The sequence below is a fragment of the Apodemus sylvaticus genome, chromosome 17, assembly GCF_947179515.1.
Source record: "Apodemus sylvaticus chromosome 17, mApoSyl1.1, whole genome shotgun sequence".
Taxonomy (NCBI): domain Eukaryota; kingdom Metazoa; phylum Chordata; class Mammalia; order Rodentia; family Muridae; genus Apodemus; species Apodemus sylvaticus.
In genome coordinates, this window is record NC_067488.1 from 1,477,385 (window position 1) to 1,493,502 (window position 16,118).

Here is a 16,118-nt window from a genome sequence, read left to right on the forward strand (position 1 = left end):
AATTGTTTTCCAGCCTTTTACTCTGAGGTAGTGTCTTATTAACACTCAGATGTGCTTCATGTATGCAGTAAAATGCTGGGTTTTGTTTATATATCCAGTCTGTTACTTTATGTCTTTTTATTGGGAAATTGAGTCCATTGATGTTAAGAGATATTAAGGAATAGTGATTGTTGCTTCCTGTTATTTTTGAGATTTTTATTTTTGTTTGCCTATCTTCTTGTTGATTTGTTGAAAGAAGATTACTATTTTGCTTTTTCTAGGGTGTAGTTTCCCTCCTTCTGTTGGTGTTTTCCACCTATTATCCTTTTTTGGGCTCATTTGTGGAAAGATATTGTGTAAGTTTGCTTTTGTTATAGAATATCTTGGTTTCTTCCTCTATGGTAATTGAGGGTTTTGCTTGGTATAGTAGCCTGGGCTAGGCATGATTGACATCTGCCCAGGATCTTTCATATTTTCTGGTGCGAAGTTTAGTATAATTGTGATAGGTTTGCCTTTATATGTTACCTGACATTTTTCCCTTACTGCTGTTAATATTCTTTCTTTCTTTGTGCAATTGGTGTTTTGACTATTATGTCATGGGAGGAATTTTTTCTGGTCCAATTTATTGGGAGTTCTGTAGGCTTCTTGTATGTTCATGGGTATCTCTTTCTTTAGGTTAGGGAAGTTTTCTTCTATAATTTTGTTGAATATATTTACTGGCCCTTTAAGTTGGGAATCTTCACTCTCTTCTACACCTATTATCCTTAGGTTTGGTCTTCTCACTTTGTCCTACATTTCCTAAATGTTTTGAGTTAGGAACATTTTGCATTTTTGCATTTTGTTTGACTGTTGTATCAATGTTTTCTATGTTATCTGTACCTGATATTCTCTCTTCTATCTTTTGTAATCTGTTTGTGATGCTTGCATCTATGACTCCTGATCTCTTTCATAGGTTTTGTCTCTCCAGGGTTGTTTCCCTTTGTGATTTCTTTATTGTTTCTATTTCCACATTTAGATCTTGGATAGTTTTGTTCAATTCTTATACCTGTATGGTTCTGTTTTCCCATAGTTCTTTTTTTATGTATGGATTTATTACACAGGAAATCTGACGACTATAAATATCCTGTCAGCAGGAACCATCTGTTTTGTTGTTTGATGTATATGACAGACTACAGTTGCATGCAATCAATACAAGGTACAGTAGTCACACCCTGTAATTCTTTAAGGGATTTTTATGTTTCCTCTTTGAGGTTTTCTACCTGTTAACCTCTGTTCTCTTGTATTTCCTTAAGGCAGTTATTTATGTCCTTCTTAAAGTCCTCTATCATCATCATGAGAAGTGATTTCAAATCAGTGTCTTGCTGTTGTGGTGTGTTGGTGTATCCAGGGCTCTTTGCAGTGGGAGAACTGGGTTCTGATGATACCAAGTAGCCTTGGTTTCTGTTGCTTATGTTCTCATGCTTGCCTTGTTATATGTGGTGTTAGCTGCTCTTGCTGTCTGTGACTGTGGCATGTCTGTACTTCATGCCTGTGTGTCAATACTCCTGGGAGACCAGTTCTCTCTGGGAGGTATTTAGGTATGAATAGCTGTGGTGCAGAGTCAGCTCTGGAGTACAGACATAAACCAGAAGGGTCCTGTCACCAGCTGTTCCTTGGTTCCTGTGTCCTGATGACTTTGAGCGGGTCCTTCTGGGGCCAGCAATTTAAAGAGAAGTGGTAGTGTTACCTGTGTTTGCAGGTGTGTAGGCACTCCTAGGAGACCAGCTTTCCTGGCGGTATTTGTGTATGTAGCTCTGTGGCCCAAGATCAGCACTGGGCACAGACAGAAACCTGAAGACTCCCATTCCAGGCTGTCCCTTGGTTCCTGTGACCTGAGGACTCAGGGCAGGTTCTTCTGAGCAGCAGGGCTGGTCCTACCTGTGTCCTCTGGCCTGACAGCACTCCTTAGAGGCTAGTATCTGCCACTTCTTCGTGGCAGAAGATCTTTTCCAGCTGCCCCATTTTCTTTCAGAAGTCTTTCTTCTTGTAGTCAGTCTAGAAACTTGGGATTGCCCACAGCAACTAGCAGTTTTCTGGCATTAGTTTCAGGATTCTTTTAATGGCAAGTTTCTTAAAATCAATTTCTAGATCTTTTCTCCTGTGACTGAGCAGACAGGAACAGCCAGGAATACAGAGAACACCTGAGTGTAAGATCATTTGGGACACAGTCCACCAGGAGCCCACCTGCACCCAGGACCTGGGCAGCTTCACAGCACTCTGTGCCAGGGGAGAGCCAGTCACACAGGGGTGCTGAGACAGCCTTGCAGGCACACAGGAGGCACAAGCACCAGCCAGAGACATCGGGACCAACTAACACCAGAGATAACCAGATGGAAAAGGCAAACAGAGGAATGTTAGTAACAAAAATCAAGGCAGTGTGGCACAATCCAAACCCAATTCATCCACAACAGCAAGTCCTGGATACCCCAACACAACACAAAAGCAAAATTTGGATTTAAAATTCACAGGTCATGATGCTGATAGAGGGCTTCAAGAAGGGAATAAAACTCCTTTAAAGAAATACAGGAGAACACAAAAAAAACAGGGAGAAGCTCTTAAAGAACTATAGGAAAACACAATAAAACAGGTGAAGAAATTGAACAAAACCATCTAGGATCTAAAAATGGAGGTAGAAAAAAATATAGAAATCACAAAGGGAAACAACTCTGGACATAGAAAACCTTGGGATAAAGTCAGGAGTCATGAATCCAAGCATCAACAACAGAATACAAGAGACAGAAGAGAGAATCTCAGATGCAGAAGATACCATAGAAATCATTAACACAACAGTCAAAGAATGCAAAATGCAAAAAGCTTCTGACCCAAAACATCAAGGAAATCCAGGACAAAATGAGGGGACCAAACTTAAGGATCATAGGTATAGAAGAGAGTGAAAATTTCCAACTTATAGGGCCAGTAAATATATTCAACAAAATTATAGAAGAAAACTTCCCTAACCTAAAAAAATAGATAACCATGAACATACAAGAAGCCTACAGAACTCCAAATAGATTTAACCAGAAAAGAAAATTCTCCTGTCACATAATAATTGAAACACCAAATGCACAAAGCAAAGAAAGAATATTAAAAGCAGTGGGGGTAAAAGGTCAAGGAACATATAAAGGTAAACCTATCAGAATTACACCAGACTTCTCAACAGACTATGAAAGACAGAAGAACCTACAAACCCTAAGGGAACACAAATGTCAATCCAGGCTTCCAGCAAATCTCTCAATTACCATACATGGAAAAAACAAGGTATTCCATGATAAAAACAAATTTACACAATATTTTTTATCAGATCCAGCCCTACATAGGATAATGAATGGAAAACACCAACAAAAGAGGGAAACTACCCACTAGAAAAAGCAAGAAATTAATCTTCTTTTAATAAACCCAAAAAAAGATAACCACTCAAACATAAAAATTACAACAAAAATAACAGAAAGCAAGAATCACTATTTCTTAATATCTCTTAACATCAATGGATTCAATTCCCCTATAAGAAGACATAGACTAACAGACTGGATACATAAACAGGACCCAACATTTCACTGCATACAGGAAACTCATCTCAGTGTCAAAGACAAACACTACCTCAGAGTAAAATGCTGGAAAACAATTTTCCAAGCAAATGGTCCCAGGAAACAAGCTGGAGTAGCCATTCTAATATCCAATAAAATAGACTTTCTATTTGATAGAAATGTCATCTTGATGACAACTACAAGTCATCAAAAAAGATACATAAGAACACTCTATACTCATCAAAGGAAACATCTACCAAGAAGAACTATCAATTCTGAACAACTGCTCCAAATATAAGGGCATCCTCATTTATAAAAGAAACTTAACTAAAACTTCAAGCACACATTGCACCTCACACAATAATTGTGGATGGCTTCAACACTCCTCTCTGCTCAAAGGACAGATCAGGGAAACACAAAGTAAAGAGAGACACAGGGTGACTAACAAGTTTTAGGACAAATGGATTTAATATATATCTATAGAACATTTCATCTTAAATCAAAAGAAAATACCTTCTTCTCAGCACCCCATGGTATCTTCTCCAAACTGACCATATAATTGGTCACAAAACAGACCTCAACAGATATAATAAGATCGAATTTATCCCTTGCCTCCTATCAGATCACTATGGAGTAAGGGTCGTCTTCAATAGCAACAAGAACAACAAAAAGTCCACATAAACATGGAAGCTGAAGAATTCTCTACTCAATGATACTTTGGTCAAGGAAGAAATAAGGAAAGAAATCAAAGACATTTTAGAATTTAATGAAAATGAAGGCACAACAGACCCAAATTTATGGGACACACTGAAATCAGTGCGAAGAGGAAAACTCATAGCCCATGAGTGCCTACAAAAAGAAAATGGAGAGAGCTTAAACTAGCAGCTTGACAGCACACCTGAAAGCTTTAGAACAGAAAGAAGCTAATACACCCAAGAGGAGTAAAAGGGAGGAAATCATTAAACTCAGGATTGATCATCAACCAAGTTGAAACCAAAAATACTATACAAAGAATCAACAAAACCAGGAGCTGGTTCTTTGAGAAAATCAACAAGATAGATAAAGCCTTAGCCAGACTAACCAAAGAGCACAGAGACAGTATCCAAATTAACAAAATCAGAAATGAAAAGGGAGATAAAACAACAGAAACTGAGGAAATTCAAGAAACATTTAGATCCTACTATTAAATCTTATACTCAACACAACGGGAAAATCTGGATGAAATGAGCAATTTCCTAGACAGATACCAAATACCAACATTAAATCAGCATCAGATAGACCATATAAATGGTCCCATAACCTCTAAAGAAATAGAAGCAGTCATTGAAAGTCTCCTAATCATAAAAAAAATCACAGAACCAGATGGTTTTAGTGCAGAATTCTATCAGACCTTCAAAGAAGACTTAACACCAATACTCTTCAAACTATTCCACAAAATAGAAGCAGAAGGAACACTACCCAATTTGTTCTAGGAAGCCACAATTATGCTGATACCAAAACCACAGTAAGATCCAACAAAGAAAGAGAACTTCAGGCCAATTTCCCTTATGAATATCGATGCAAAAATAAAATTCTTGCCAACCAAATCCAAGAACACATCAAAATGATCATTCACCAGGATCAAGTAGGCTTCATCCCAGGATGCATGGATGGTTCACTATGTAGAAATTTATCAATGTAATCTGCTACATAAACAAACTCAAAGAAAAACAACCACATGGTCATTTCATTAGATGCTGAAAAAGCATTTGACAAAATTCAGCATTCTTTCATGTTAAAAGTCTTGGAAAGAATAGGAATTCAAGGCCCACACCCAAACATATTAAAAGCAATATACAGCAAACCAGTAGTCAACATAAAACTAAATGAAGAGAAACTTGAAGCAATCCCACTAAAATCAGGAATTAGAAAAGGATGCCCTCTCTCTCCATATTTATTCAACATAGTACTTGAAGTTCTAGCTGGAGCAATTAGACAACAAAAGGAGGTCAAAGGGACACAAATTGGAATGGAAGAAGTCAAATTATCACTATTTGCAGATGATATGATAGTATAATTAAGCAACCAATAAAACTCCGCCAGAGAACTCCTACAGCTGATAAACAACTTCAGCAAAGTGGCCAGCTGTAAAATTAACTCAAACAAATCAATAGCCCTCCTATACTCAAAGGATAAACATCCTGAGAAAGAAATTAGGGAAACAATACCCTTCAGAAAAGTCACAATTAATATAAAATATCTTGGTGTGACTGTATCCAAACAAGTGAAAGATGTGCCTGGCAAGAACTTCAAGCATCTAAAGAAAGAAATTGAAGAAGACCTCATAAGATGGAAAGATCTCCCATACTCATGGATTGGCAGGATTAATATAGTAAAATTGGCCATCTTGCCAAAAACAATATACAAATTCAATGCAATTTCCATGAAAATCCCAACTCAATGCTTCATAGAGTTAGAAATAGCAATTCTCAAATTCATCTGGAATAACAAAAAACCCAGGATAGTTAAAACTATTCTGAAGAGTAAAAGAACTTCTGGGGGAATCAGTATCCTGGACCTCAAGCAATACTACAGAGCAATAGTGTTAAAAACTGCATGGTATTTGTACAGTGACAGACAGGTAGATCAATGGAATAGAATTGAAGAACCAGAAATGAACCCACATATCTATGATCACTTAATCTTTGACAGAAGAGCTAAAACCATTCAGTGGAAAACAGATAGCCATTTCAACAAATGGTACTGGTTCAACTGGAGGTCAGCATGCAGAAGAATGCAAATCGATCCATTTTTATCTCCTTGCTCAAGTCCAAGTGGATCAAGAAACTCCACATAAAACCAGACAAACTGAAACTTGCTCAAGTCCAAGTGGATCAAGGAACTCCACATAAAACCAGACACACTGAAACTAATAGAAAAGAAACTGGGAAAGACCCTTGAGGACATGGGCACAGGGAGAAAGTTCCTGAACAGAACACCAATAGCTTATGCTCTAAGATCAAGAACTCACAAATGGGACCTCATGAAATTGCCAAGTTTCTGTAAGGCAAAGGAAATTGTCAATAGTACAAAATGGCAACCAACCAATTGGGAAAAGATCTTTACCAACCCTACAACCAACAGAAAGTTAATATGTAAGATATACAAAGAACTCAACAAGTTATACTTACAGAGAGCCAAATAACCCTATTAAAAATGGGGTATAGAGCTAAAGAAAGAATTTTCACCTGGGAAATATCAAATAGCTGAGAAGCACCTGAAGAAATGTTCAATATCTGTAGTAATCAGGGAAATGCAAATCAAAATAACCCTGATATTTTACCTCACACTAGTCAGAATTGCTAAAATAAAAAAATTCAGGAGACAGCAGGTGCTGGTGAGGATGTGGAGAAAGAGGAACATTCCTTCACTGCTTATGGGATTACATGCTGGTACAACCACTCTGGAAATCAGTCTGGCCTTTCCTGAGAAAACTGGGCATGATACTACCCGAGAACCCTGGTATACTACTCCTGGGCATATACCCAGAGGTTTCCCCAGAATGTAATAAGGATACATGCCCCACTATGTTCATAGTACCCATATTTATAATAGCCAGAAGCTGGAAAGAACCCAGATATCCCTCCACAGAGGAATGGATACAGAAAATGTGGTATATTTACACAATGGAATACTACTCAGCTATTAAAAACAATGAATTCATGAAATTCTTAGGCAAATGGAACTGGAAAATATCATTCTTCTGTGAAGTAACACAATCACCTAAGAACACACATGGTATTTGCACACTGATAAGTGGATATTAGCCCAGAAGCTTGGAATACCCAAGACACAATTCATACTTCAATGATGCCCAATAAGAAGGAAGAACAAAGTATGGATACTCAGGTCCTTTTTAGAAGGGGGAGCAAAATACCCACATAGAGACAAAGTGTGGAGCAGAGACTGAGGGAAAGACCATCCAGAGACTACCCCACCTAGTGATCCATCCCATATACAGTTACAAAACACAGACACTATTATCGATGCCCACAAGTACTTGCTGAAGGAACCCTGATATAGCTGTCACCTCAGAGGCTCTGCTAGTGCATGACAAATCCAGAGGGGGACACTCTCAGCCAGCCATTGAACTGAGCACAGGGCCCCCAAATGGGGAAGCTAGAGAAAGGACCCAAGGAGCTGAAGGTGTTTGCAGTACCATAGGAGGAACAAAGATATGAGCCACCCAGTACTCCCTGAGCGCCCAGGGACAAAACCATCAACCAGATAGTACACATGGTGTTACCCATGGCTCTAGATGCATATGCAGCAGAGGATGACCTTGTTGGCTATCAAAGGGAGGAGAGGCCCCTGATCCTGTTAAGCTAGATGCAGCAGTGTAGGGGAATACCAGGCCAGGGAAGCAGGAGGGAGTTGATTGGGGAACAGGGGGAGGGGAGATGGCTTATGGGACATTTGGGGGTGGGTGGAACCAGGAAAGGGGAAATCATTTGAAATTTAAATAAAGAATATATTTAATAAAAAATATGACCAAAAAATCCTAAAAAAAAATCAATTTCTAAAGAGGTTTATACCCAAGCAAACCTGAACACATATAAATAACAATTCACATTCAGGGAACTTAATAATGCCTCTCAACAAAGGCAGGCTGTGGTCTCACAGTCAGGGTGATTTTCAAATTAAACAGCATTTTTTTTCACTAGTTAAGGACAGGGGCGATATTTGTTCTCATGGATCCCTAGAGTTTCATTTAATAAAACTTATTCACCAAGTTAGAGGCACTGTCACAGGGAAAAGATTTGGACCAGCTCTTCAAGTGTGAACTGCAGGCTAATAGAATGTGGAATGCCCCCCATTCCACAGAGTTAAATGATTTGTTTTCCTTCCAAAGCCTTATTATATTCCGGAGTCAAATGGGAAGTAATCAGGCTGTTTTGTCATTTCAGTTAGGGAAGGTCAAGGGATTAGAACTTAATAGTACCAATTTGCAACCCCACCAGCAGTGGAGGAGTGTTCCTCTTTCTCCACATCCTCACCAACACCTGCTGTCTCCTGAGTTTTTAATCTTAGCCCTTCTGACTGGTGTGATCTCAGGGTTGCTTTTATTTGCATTTCGCTAATGACTAATGATGTTGAAGATTTTTTAAGATGCTTCTCAGCCATCCGAAGTTCTTCGGGTGAAAATTCTTTGTTTAGCTCTGTACCCCATTTTTAATAGGGTTATTTGGCTCTCTGGAGTCTAACTTCTTGACTTCTTTGTATATATTGGATATTAGCCCTCTGTCAGATGTAGGGTTGGTGAAGATCTTATCCCAATTTGTTGGTTGCCGATTTGTCCCATTGACAGTGTCCTTTGTGTTATAGAAACTTTGTAATTTTATGAGGTCCCATTTGTCAATTCTTGATCTTAGACCATAAGCCATTGGTGTACTGTTCAGGAACTTTTCTCCTGTGCCCATGTGCTCAAGGGTCTTTCCCAGTTTCTTTTCTTTTAGTTTCAGTGTGTCTGGCTTTATGTGGAGGTTGGAGGTCCTTGATCCACTTGGAGATGACCTTAGGACAAGGAGATAAGGATGGATCAATTCGCATTCTTCTGCATGCTGACCTCCAGTTGAACCAGCACCATTTTTTGAAAAGGCTATCCTTTTTCCATTGGATGTTTTCAGCCTATTTGTCGATGATCAAGTGGCCATAGGTGTGTGGGTTCATTTCTGGATCTTCAATCCTGTTCCATTGATTCACCTACCTCTCACTGTGCCAATACCATGCAGTTTTTAACACTATTGCTCTGTAGTATTGCTTGAGGTCCGGGATATTGATGCCCCCAGAATTTCTTTTGTTGTTGAGAATAGTTTTAGCTATCCTGGGTTTTTTGTTATTCCAGTGAATTTGAGAATTGCTCTTTCTAACTCTGAACAACTGAGTTGGGATTTTGATGGGGATTGCACTGAATCTGTAGACTGCTTTTGGTAAGATGGCCGTTTTTACTATATTAATCCTGCCAATCCACAAGCATGGAAGGGTTTTCCATTTTCTGAGGTCTTCTTTGATTTCCTTCTTCAGAAATCTTAAGTTCTTCTCATAAAGATCTTTCACTTGTTTGCTTAGAGTCACACCAAGATACTTTATATTGTTTGTGGCCATTGTGAAGGGTATCATTTCCCTAATTTCTTTCTCAGCCTGCTTATCCTTTGAGTATAGAAAGGCTACTGATTTACTTGAGTTGATTTTATAATCAGTCACTTTACTGAAGTTGTTTATCAGCTGTAGGAGTTCTTCAGCGAAGTTTTTTGGGTCACTTAAGTATACTATCATATCATCTGCAAATAGAGAGAGTTTGACTTCTTCCTTTCCAATTTTTATCCCTTTGACCTCCTTATGTTATCTAATTGCCCTAGCTAGAACTATGTTAAAAAGATATGGAGAGAGGGGGCAGCCTTGTCTAGTCCCTGATTTTAATGGGATTGCTTCCAGTTTCTCTCCATTTAGTTTGATGTTGGCTACTGGTTTGCTGTATATTGCTTTTACTATGTTTAGATATGGGCCTTGAATTCCTGTTCTTTTCAAGACTTTTAGCATGAAAGGATGCTGAATTTTGTCAAATACTTTTTCAGCATCTAGTGAAATGACCATGTGTTTTTTTTCTTTGAGTTTGTTTATGTAGTGGATAGCATTGATGGATTTCCGTATATTGAACCATCCCTGCATCCCTGGGATGAAGCCTACTTGATCATGGTGAATGATCGTTTTGATGTGTTCTTAGATTTGATTAGCAAGAATTTTATTGAGTATTTTTGCATCGATATTCATAAGTGATATTGGCCTGTAGTTCTCCTTCTTTGTTGGATCTTTGTGTGGTTTTGGTATCAGCATAATTTTGGCTTCGTAGAACGAATTGGGTAGTGTTCCTTCTGTTTCTATTTTGTGGAATAATTTGAGGAGTATTGGTGTTAGGTCTCCTTTGAAGGTCTGATAGAATTCTGCACTAAAACCATCTGGTCCTGTGCTTTTTTTGGATGGGAGACTTTCTATGATCACTTTTATCTCTTTAGGGGTTATGGGACTGTTTAATTGATCTATTTGAACCTGATTTAATTTTGGTATTTGGTATCTGTATAGGAAATTGTCCATTTCCTCCAGATTCTCCAGTTGTGTTGAGTATAGACTTTTATAGTAGGATCTCATGATTTTTTGAATTTCCTCCATTTCTGTTGTTATATCTCCCTTTTCATTTCTAATTTTGTTAATTTGGATACTGTTTCTGTGACCTTTGGTTAGTCTAGCTAAGGGTTTATCTGTCTTGTTGATTTTCTCAAAGAACCAGCTCCTGGTTTTGTTCATTCTTTGTATGGTTCTCTTTGTTTCTCCTTGATTGATTTCAGCCCTGAGTTTGATGATTTCTTATCTTCTATTCCTCCTGGGTGAATTAGCTTCTTTTTGTTCCCGGGCTTTCGGGTGTGCAATTAAACTGCTACTGTATGTTCTCTCCAGTTTCTTTTTGCAGGCAATTAGGGCTATGAGTTTTCCTCTCAGCACTACTTTCATTGTGCCCATAAATTTGGGTATGTTATGCCTTCATTTTCATTAAATTCTAAAAAGTCTTTGATTTCTTTCTTTATTTCTTCTTTGTCCAAGGTATCATTGAGTAGATTATTGTTCAACCTCCATGTATATGTGGGCTTTCTGTTGTTTTTGTTGTTATATAAGACCACGCTTATTCCATAGTGATCTGACAGGGGCATGGGATTATTTTGATTCTTATATTTGTTAAGGTCTTGTGACCAATTATATGGCCGATTTTGGAGAAGGTACCATGAGGTGCTAAGGAAAAGGTATATTCTTTTGCTTTATGATGAAATGTTTTATATATATATATATATATATATATATATATATATATATATATATATATATATATATGTTGAATCCAATTGGTCCAATGCTTTGATTAGTTTCACTGTGTCCTTGTTTAGTTTCTGTTTTCTTGATCTGTCCACTGAGGAGAGTGGAGTGTTGAAGTCACCCACAATTATTGTGTTAGGTGCAATGTGTGCTTTGAGCTTTAGTAAAGTTTCTTTTACGAATGAAGGTGCCCTTGCATTTGGACTATAGATGTTCAGAATGAAGAGTTCTTGCTGGATTTTTCCTTTAACCAGTAAGAAGTGTCCTTCCATGTCTCTTTTGATGATTTTAGGTGGAAAGTCAATATTATCTGATATTAGAATGGCTACTCTGACTTGTTTCCTAAGACCATTTGCTTATAAAATTGTTTTCCAACCTTTTACTCTGAGGTAGTGTTTGTCTTTGATACTGAGGTGTGTTTCCTGTAAGCAGCCAAATGTAGGATCCTGTTTATGTATCCAGTCTGTAGGTCTTTGTTTTTTATTGGGGAATTGACTCCATTCATGTTAAGAGATATTAAGGAGTAGTGGTCAGGCGGTGGTGGCACACGCCTGTAATCCCAACATTCTGGGAGGAAGAGGCAGGTGGATTTCTGGCTTTGAGGCCAGCCTGGTCTACAGAGTGAGTTCCAGGACAGCCAGAGCTATACAGAGAAACCTTGTCACAAAAAAAAAAAAAAAAAAAAAAAAACAACTAAATAAAAAAAAGGAGTAGTGATTATTACTTCCTGTTATTTTTGATGTTATTTTTATATTTGAGTGGCTATGTTCTTTGGGGCTTGATAAAAGAAGTTTACTATCTTGCTTTTTCCCGGGGTGTAGTTTCCCTCCTTGTATTGATGTTTTCCACCTATTATCCTTTGTAGGTTTGGGTTTGTGGAAAGATATTGTGTAAATTTGGTTTTATAATGGGATATCTTGGTTTCTCCATCTATGGTGATTGTGAGTTTTGCTGGGTATAGTAGTCTGTGTTGGCATTTGTTTTCTCTTAGAGTCTGCATGAGATCAGCCCAGGATCTTCTAGCTTTCATGGTCTCTGGTGAGAAGTCTGGTTTAATTCTAATCGGTCATCCCTTAAAGGTTACTTGGCCTTTTTCTCTTACTGTTCTTAATATTCTTTATTTAGTTCATTTGGGGGTTTGATTATTATGTGATGGAAGGTATTTCTGTTCTAGTCCAGTCTGTTTGAAGTTCTATAGGCTTCTTGTATATTCATGGGCATCTCTCTCTTTAGGTTAGGGAAGTTTTCTTCCATAACTTTGTTGAAGATATTTGCTGGACCTTTCAGTTGTAAATCTTCACTCTCATCTATACCTATAATCCTTAGATTTTGTCTTCTCATTGTGTCCTGGATTTCTTGGATGTTTTGCGTTAGAAGCTTTTTGTTTTTTGTATTTCTTTCACTGTTGAATCAATGGTTTCTATGGTATCTTCTGCTTCTGAGATTATTTCTTCCATCTCTTGTATTCCATTGTTGATATTTGCGTCTATGGCCCCTGATTTCTTCCCATGGTTTTCTATCTCCAAGGATGTCTCCCTTTGTGATTTCTTAGTTGTTTCTACTTCTGTTTTTAGATCCTGGATGGTTTTGCTCAGTTCCTTCACTTGTTTGTTTGTATTTTCTTGTATTTCTTTAATATGTTTTTGTGTTTCCTCTTTCACGACTTCTGCCTATTGACTCAATTTCTCCTGCATTTCTTTAAGTGATCTTTGGGTTTTCTCTTCATTGGCTTCTGTCTGTTGACCCCTATTCTCCTGAATTTCTTTAAGTGATTTTTGTGTTTCCATCGTAAGGGTCTCTAACTTATTCTTGTTTCTCTGTATTTCTTTAAGAGATTTATTTATTTCCTTTTTGTGCTCCTCTAACAGCATCATGACCAGTGATTTTAAATCCAAATCTTGTTTATCTGGTGTGTTGGGGTATCCAGGACTTGCTGTTGTTGGAGAATTGGGTTCAGATGCTGCCATATTGCCTTGATTTTTGTTAGTAACGTTCCTGCATTTGCCTTTTGCCATCTGGTTATCTCTGATGTTAGTTGGTTAGTGACAGCAGTCACTGGCTGTTGCTTGAACCTCCTGTGGGTCTGTAAGACTATTTCCACACCTCTGGATGACTGGGTTTCCCCTGGCACAGACTGCTGATTTGCTGCCCTACTCTTTGGTGTCATTGAAGCCCTAGTGTGTCCTGTCCCAAGCAATGCTATACTCGATTTGTCTCTGTGTACCTGGTGTTGCCTGTCTGGTCCACCTGGTAGTAAAGATGGTGGATGCCGTGTGGATCCCCTCCAAGAGCTGATCACTCTGTAGGGCCAACAGCCCAGGATAGGGCTTGTTGCTGGGTTTCAAATGCTCTGCTGATTCTGGTTCTCGAATGCCCCACATTCTACCAAATACCCTGTTCCTGTCTGTTCTTGAGTGAGTTTCAGGAAGTAGGATCTTCCCCATGTCAGATCTGCCACAGGTCTCCCACATCCGATGGAAAGGGGCAGTGGTGATTAACCTGCTCCTGCTGGTTCTCTAGAGAATATTAGGTAGTGGGATCTTCCCTGTGTTAGATGTGGGACAGGTCTCTGGCTGAGTTGGCTGCTTGGTCACAGGAGCCAAGATGGTGGTGACCTTGGACCCCAGAGCTCCATCTAGCCTTGGGACTTCCTGCAGTTCAGTTGTTCCCCTGGTTGAGCTGGCTGAGCTGCCAGGGTCAAGATGGTGGATACCTCGGACCATAGGGCTCCGTCTAACTGCTGGACTCCCTGCAGGTCAGGCACTTCCCTGGCTGAGCTGCCAGAGCCAGGATGGTGGCTGGTGATCTCAGACTGCAGGCCTCTGTCTAACTGTGGGACCCACTGCAGGTCAGACGCTCCTGCAGGGTGTCTGCCCAGGCAACTGTAGAGCTGCCTGGCTCCCTGGGGTGGAAGGAACCCAGGCAGGCTGTGTCCTAGGCAATACTTCATTCTGGTGCCCTCTGCGTACCTGATTGAGCTGCATGTGCAAGGTGGTGGCTGGCGACCTCCATGCTTTATATTTATGCATATATTATGTACTCCTTTTCCAGACAATATTTTATCATTCAAATAAGATAATGGCATTTACCTGAATAAATTATTGCTGATGGGGACCCAAGAGATACCATGAGGTATCCACCAACATCTCCAATGAGCAAATCTGTACTTCTCTTTTACACATGATTCTTAGAGTTGCCTTTTAAATGGCCATCTTACTCCTGTTTAAATGAATTATATTTGTATGTTCCAATTATATATTAAAAACTTGCTGCTCTACTAAAGGACCAGAGTTTGTTTCCTAGCATCCATGCCCTTTTCTGGCTTTCACAGGCATTCATACGCATGGTATATACACACAGGCACACATACATGACCATGAATTTAAAAATAAAAATAAATCTTTAAAAACCATACTTTTCCTTGAAATAGTGAGGGAGCTATGGACATGTTATCTGGATTCAGGCAGGTAGACTTGGCTTTATAAAAGAGACTGTTTGGCCCCACATTGCTCACGCCACCTCTCTGACTCCTCTCTTGCCCCTTCCTCCTCTTCCCTCTCTCTATGTGTTCTTGGCAGGCCTCTCCTCTCCTCTCCCTCCTCTTCTCTTCTCTTTTCCTTCCTTTATTCCACTTCTCTCTTTCTCTCTTCTCTCTTTCTCTCTCTCTCTCTCTCTCTCTCTCTCTCTCTCTCTCTCTCTCTCTCTCTCCCTCTCTTGCTCCATTCTACACTATACCCATGGTATTGCTGGTTTCTCAGGGGAAGGGATGCCTCAGCCTGAATCCCCTCCCACCGCACCATACCGGGCTATACAAATTTTACAAAACACAACGAGGAGACCTCTCTGGATTCCTATTTGAAGCCACTAATCTTTATTCCCATTGAACAATCAAGAATCTGTACCAAAGAGCTATTGTTTCCAGTTGCTCTCCCTCATGTAGAAAGAACAATCTTCTCTATGCATGAAGACTTTATGAAAATTTTAATGACTTATTAGGAACTCAAGTTTAAAATTCAGTGGTCTCAGTTGACAGAAGTACAACAAATTTAAGTGAGGGTGCAATGAATTCCCACAGTGAGAAACTTTGTACATGAACAGGCAGTGTAAGGATCAACTCACAGCATAGTTTGTTTCCTCATCTGGAATTTGGCAACATACTGTGGAATACATGATACATTCCAGTTTACAAAATGTTAAAATTGGTGGGAAAATGTGGATCTTATAATCAAAGCACTGTGGGGCATGTTTATTAAGTTTTGTAGTACTAAGAATGAAAGATACAAAGTATCAGAAAAATACTTTTTTATTTCCTTTTTTATTTTTAGAAAAGAATTTAAGCAATTTCTTCCCCCCACCCGCAATGTCCTGAAGATAGTCTAGTTTCAACGCACTATTTTGTCATAATTGTTTCCTTTCCCTCTCAAAGGTATCCTTTCTGGGACAAGACTTAACATTCTAGTTATAAGCCACTCTTCCAGATAGTAATCATAAGTCTCCATAGAACAAAGTAAGCATATGATATACTTTTGAATATATGCAAAAAAGTCTCAGAATCTTCAGAGTAATTGCTCCTTTGCTAAAGATGGCATGACCCTAAGAAAGATCAGGTAGTTGACAAGTTCTTTCATCTATTACAGAACAGAAACAAGAACCTAATTTACAGTGTCCAGTACA

General features: G+C 38.9%; 1 protein-coding gene and 1 non-coding gene across 2 annotated transcripts in view; one reads left to right on the plus strand and one right to left on the minus strand.

Moving 5' to 3' along the window:
- Cpq (carboxypeptidase Q) overlaps positions 1 to 16,118 on the plus strand; it is a 566,898-nt gene that overhangs the window by 428,719 nt on the left and 122,061 nt on the right. The window lies entirely within an intron of this gene.
- Positions 1,058 to 1,184, minus strand: LOC127668269 (small Cajal body-specific RNA 14). The gene has a single exon (XR_007974045.1). It is a non-coding gene; the product is annotated as a small Cajal body-specific RNA 14 (non-coding RNA).